The sequence below is a fragment of the Pipistrellus hanaki genome (genome assembly GCF_964339955.1).
Source record: "Pipistrellus hanaki genome assembly, chromosome: 4".
Taxonomy (NCBI): Eukaryota; Metazoa; Chordata; class Mammalia; order Chiroptera; family Vespertilionidae; genus Pipistrellus; species Pipistrellus hanaki.
In genome coordinates, this window is record NC_140506.1 from 49,408,595 (window position 1) to 49,414,594 (window position 6,000).

Here is a 6,000-nt window from a genome sequence, read left to right on the forward strand (position 1 = left end):
AATACCCCAACGTGCTTGCTGAACGTCCCACCTGAACAGAACAGTTCACATACTGGGTTCTTTCAACTTAATTTTGAAAAATCACTCACTATTTTGAGACATGTTCAAATGCTTCTGCTTTTATTACCGCAGGTGTCCCTTTTCAAACAGGTCTCCCAAGAATAAGATTGTTCAGTTCTCTTAGAATTCTCAACTTTCTAAAGCTGCCACCAATAGTCAGAGGACATCTGGAAACATTGGAATTAGCTGTTTAAAAAGTGCTGGGTTTTATACAGGGTCACTAATACTCTGAAATTCCAAATTAATTTATTGACCTACTGGGGAGTTCTTGCCAAGGAAGTCAAAGTTGGCTTCAGTTGATCTGTGGTTGCCGCCTGAATATTAGTTCATGTTGAACTGATTTGTTTTTCTGAACATACCTAACCTATAGTAAGACTGTATGGAATAAAGCTCTCTCTATGTAGTTTGGCCAAAAATTAACCTGAAATCTGGTAATTTTTAGAACTTTCACTATTTTTATAAAAATTAGAGATGGTGTCTTCTAGTACTTAAGATGTGGCCTCTTTGCGGTCACTGGAAGAATTGATTATGTCGTTTTTAGATTTATCCACGACATAAAAGTATATTATGAATGTGTAGCATTTCATGTTAAACTTTTTTTAGTAATTTCTTTTTCAATGTTCAGTTTTAATTGATTATGTCGTGGATAAATCTTGGCTTTTTCCTTATTGATCTTCTTTAGGCATTTCCTACCAGTTTAACTCAGGATAGGTGGATAAAAGAAAGTGAGGTGAAATGAAAATGATGCTATTTTTATTGTTGCTTTTATTTCATTGGCTCTGATAAAATGTTTTTTAATAATTTGAAGGCTTTACATTAAGGGTCCTGGCTTATGAAAGGATCATTATTGTTATTTTTTCATTGTTTTTGCTATTTCTCTAGGTCACTGAAAGTTTATCTCCATGTTAGTTTCTTAAATGTGAAGTAGATAATAATTTATGCATGTTTAAGGTATTTTATGACTAAATTTTAAAATAAAATTGTTTTATTTTTTATGCAACAGCCCTGTAATAAAATAATTTTTCACTTAATTTTTGTCAGCAACTATATTTTTAATTTAAATTTTGTTTTTTAATTGCAAGTTGCATTCAATATTATTTTAGATTCATTTCAACCATTTTTAAAAGTATATTATGAATGTGTAGCATTTCATGTTAAACTTTTTTTAGTAATTTCTTTTTCAATGTTCAGTTTTAATTTTGACTATTAATAAGTGATTGTTAGCAGGATCTGCTAATTATTCCCAATGTCCACAGTCTATGCTCGTGGAAAGCCTTCCTATAATTGTTTCTCCCTCTTACCCTCTTCTACCCAAAAAATCTGAATACTAAATTACTATGGAATATCGTACATTACTTTGTTGTTGTTAATCCTCACCCGGAGATATTTTTTCCATGGAGAGAGAGTGGAAGGGCGGGTGTGTATGTGTGTGTGTGTGTGTGTGTGTGTGTGTGTGTGTGTGTGTGAGAGAGAGAGAGAGAGAGAGAGAGAGAGAGAGAGAGAGAGAGAGAGAGAGAGAAACCTGAATGCGAGAGACACACATTGATTGATTGCCTCCTGCATTCTCTGATGGGGCAGGGAGCAAACATGCAACCCAGGTTCATGCCCTTGACCGAGAATCAAACCCTTGATCCACACTGACCAGTGTATAATACTTAAAAAAATTACTCTGCTTTTACAAAAGATAGAAGAGGAGGGAAAACTTTTGATAACATTCTATGAAGCTGGTATTAACCTGATACCAAAACAAGATAAAGATGTTATAAGTAAAAAGAACTACAGATTAGTATCTCTGTGAATGTAGAATTAAAAATTCATTGAAGTATTAACAAACTGAATCCAGCAAACATAAAAAGGATAACACACTATGATGAAGTGGGGTTTATCCTAGGAATGCAGGGTTGATTCAGAATACAGAACCCAATCAGTGTAATAGACAGTATGGAGAGAATAAAGATAAAACCCCACAGTCACCTCAAAAGATACAGAAAAAGTATTTGTAAAAATTCCCCTACATGTTCTTTCCTTTGGACTGTATGTTTATGAGTTGAACATTTTTGATTTAAACCAGTAGTTTTGAATTTTTCCCATGAGGACACAGTTGGAATTTTAGCTTCTTACTTTTACTTTGACAAAGCTATTGCGCAGTTGCAAGTCAGTTTCTATGTTGTTGGTAGTTTTTGAACAAACTTCTCTGTGGAGGGCCACCCACATTTGGTAGAGAACAGACAGGATTCCAAGGAGAAGACCACCCTTTCAGTATGATGCAAGCTGCTTTTGACTTCCTCCTTCATGCCTCCTGGAATGTCAGGCAATGCCTGTCTTTTCCACGGGAGCTTTGTTTTCTCTCCAGGTTTTAATACTTCAGCTGCCAGAGAAGAAATGACAACTCAGAGGCATAGGAGCTACCATTTTCCTATTTCCTACACATTTTTTATTCTCTCCCCACCACCATCCCCTCCTTGGCATGCTAGAATCCTTATAACAACACTCCAGGTAGCTATCAAAATGTTAGAGTTGGCGAGAGCATTGTGACTTATGAACATTCCTTATAAAGACACTTGGTTTATCACTTCCATCTATGTGATGTCATCTCACTGCTGCCTTATTCTACATACAGGACCTACCTATTGGATCTGTGTCTGGCTGCAGCTACCATAAACACCTTGCCTTTATTATCTTTAAGCATGTGGCCCTTGGCTCACTGCTTATAGCTACAGAGGGATTGAAATGCTTCATATCCAGATGTGAGATATCTCCTCTGGTCCCTACTATTCTCTCCTCACTTTACAGAATTAATTTCATTTTCTTGTTGCCCACTTTCCTGATTAATCATATCCAGTTCATCCTGAGTATCATTCATCAGGAGCAAATAATATAGGGAGAAACTGAAATATTAATTGGTAAAATAATATGAGACTTGCTTTTAATTACTCCAGCACAACCATTAAACAAAAAAGTAGAATCAAAAATGAAAATGTGTAGATAAAAAATGGCAAAATGATGATGCTTCTGAAAACTGGGTGATGGCTACATAATGCTATTCTATTTCTGTGTATGTATGGATTTTCCGTATTAAAAAGTGAAAAAATAAAACTAAATGGATGATTCAAAGAAATGAACTTTCCTATGGTAGAAGTCCTGGAGAGGTGGGACAGGGATGTGCAAAGCGATTGGGTGATGGCTGAAAAAAAGGTACCCTTTGTTTCCTTAACATATTATGTCAGTCATGTTGTCTTCTAATATAGCGCCCTTTTCTGGGGGATTTTTTTTTTTTTAATGGAGACCACTATCTTTGGTCTACTTGATCCGCTGTCTTGGTAATAGATGATTTACCTAGGATGTGTGTGTCAAACAAAGGCATCTATCTTTGTAGCAGGCCATTTAATCCTGGGTGCTACTGACATTTGGACTGGATAATTATATATATATAAATAAATTCAGAGAGGAAGGGAGATGGAGGGAGAGAGAGAAACATCAATGATGTGAGAGAATCATTGATTGGTGCCTCCTGCATGCCCTATACTGGGAATCGAGCCCACAACCTGGGCATTTGCCCCTAGCCAGAATCGCACCTTCAGGTCGCAGGCTGATGTTCTACCCACTGAGCCAAACTGGCTAGGGCTGGACTGGATAATTCTTTTATGTGGGTGCTGTCCTATACATTGAGGATGTTTAACAGCATTCCTGACCTCTATCACGAGGTGCTGCCTCCTGCCCTCTTAGTTGTGATAGCCACAAATGTCTTCAGACATTGTCAGATGTCCTGAGGAGGTGGGGCCAGGGAGGCAAAATCACCTCTAGTGTGAATCACTGAAATACAGAGATGTGACTTTTTAGCTCAGCTGCATCCTTGTGGGTATTGGCTAACTTAATTTGGGTATTCAGATGCCGTAATTTTTCCATACTAAATTAAAAGGCTGATTGTAAGTATTATAAATAAATAACCTAAAAGTAATAAAAATTTCAGGTCCTCACTGTATGTTTGTTATAATAATACCAACTTGTTTTAAGGTACAAACCAGGTCCCCTGGTTTTTATCTTTATCATATGCAATCTTGATTTTTTTTTTTGTATAAAATTTATATATTTCCCCAGTTTCTGCATAAGATACTTTATTTTACAAAATCTTTACACATTATTCTCTTCATCATTTGTAGAATATTATTCTTTCTATTTTTTGTTTTTTCTAGATACAATTATGTGGTGCTAATTTTTATTTTTTTAATCAATAAGAATTTTACAGTATATTTGGAAATGTAGCCTTTACTTGGATGAGAGAGTCTGAAAATTTATTTGATAAATTTTGTGGTTCTGGGCACAGTGTAAATGAAACATTTTCAGGTGCTACAGTATATAAATAAGTGAATGTTTTCCCTGGCTCAGTTTTATACCATAACTAGCCAACAACTCTTGTATTAACTTCTTCAGCTGAATGGAAGCATACTAGTACATACTTCTGATTTAATGAAATCCTCAAAATAGGTTTTTGTGCTAATATATTTATAACGTGCAGGTGTTTGACACAGAAATATAAATTACATGTACATAAAATTGGTTTAGGGAAATACTGACATGGGCTGAGGAGGATATTAAAATATATATATTTGAATACATATTTATAATTGTTAGAGGGTTTATAGCTTTATTCGATGACTCATTTTTCTGTTACAGTTCTAATCTTATATGCTTTTTATTGTTTCTCTTCCTAGAAGTGATTTTATTTAGTCTGGTTGTGTAATTTTTTCTTTTTGGAGCACACACACACACACACACACACACAGATCTGACTACTAAAAAATCCATGTAATTATTCCCAAGAATCTTACTTATCAGCTCTTTTTATTATGCTTTTCTTTAGAAATATATATAGTTTATGGTTACTGACATGAACCACAAGTCTGCTGGTCTACTTAGAATGACAGTCATATTTGTATGTTATGCTAAAAATATCGGTCAAATTTTTAAGTGATTTTGGAGGGAGAACACTATTAAATGTATTATTATATTGGGTCGGCAACTAAGTAATTGCGGATTTTAAAAAATCAAAGACAATTTTTTCATGGAACTAAATAACTTTATTCTGTAATGTATTGCCCATTTTGATCAATGACCTTTTGCCATCTTTCAGGCAGCATCATAATCCCACGTTCAAAAAACTTCTGGTTTTTATTAGCAAAAAACTGAATCAGGTACGATTTGACATCATCATCATTATTGAAATTTTTACCATTCAAGGAGTTTTGTAAAGATCGAAACAAAAAGTAATCAGATGGTGCAAGGTCAGGACTATATGGTGGATGTGGCAAAACATCCCAACCAAGCTCCATTAATTTTTGCCGAGTGACCAAAAATGTGTGTGGCCTTGCATTGTCATGATGGAATACAACACCTTTTCGATTTGTCAATTCGGGCCGCTTTTCTTCAACTGCATTGTTTAATTTCGTTAGTTGTTCAATGTAGACATCAGAATTGATCGTTCGGTTGGGTGGTAAGAGTTCAAAGTAGACAATTCCTTTGTAATCCCTCCAAACTGATAACAAAACCTTCTTTTGATGAATATCAGCTTTTGATGTTGTTTGAGTTGGTTCACCTGGCCTGCTCCACGATCTTTTCCGCTTGATATTGTTGTAAACAACCCATTTTTCATCGCCAGTTATCAGTCGTTTTAAAAATGGATCATTTTCATTACGTTTCTTTAGCAAATCGCAGCTGCTAATGCGTTGCGTTAACTGTGATTCTTTCAGTTCGTGAGGAACCCATGTATCGAGTTTTTGAACATAGCCAAGTTGTTTTAAGTGATTTTCAATGCATGTATGTGATACAAGAAGCTTCTCTGCAATCTCACGTGTTGTACTGTGACAGTCTGAATTGATTATTGCTTTGATTAGGGCGTCATCAACTTCAACTGGACGACCAGAGCGTTTTTCATCTTTGAGT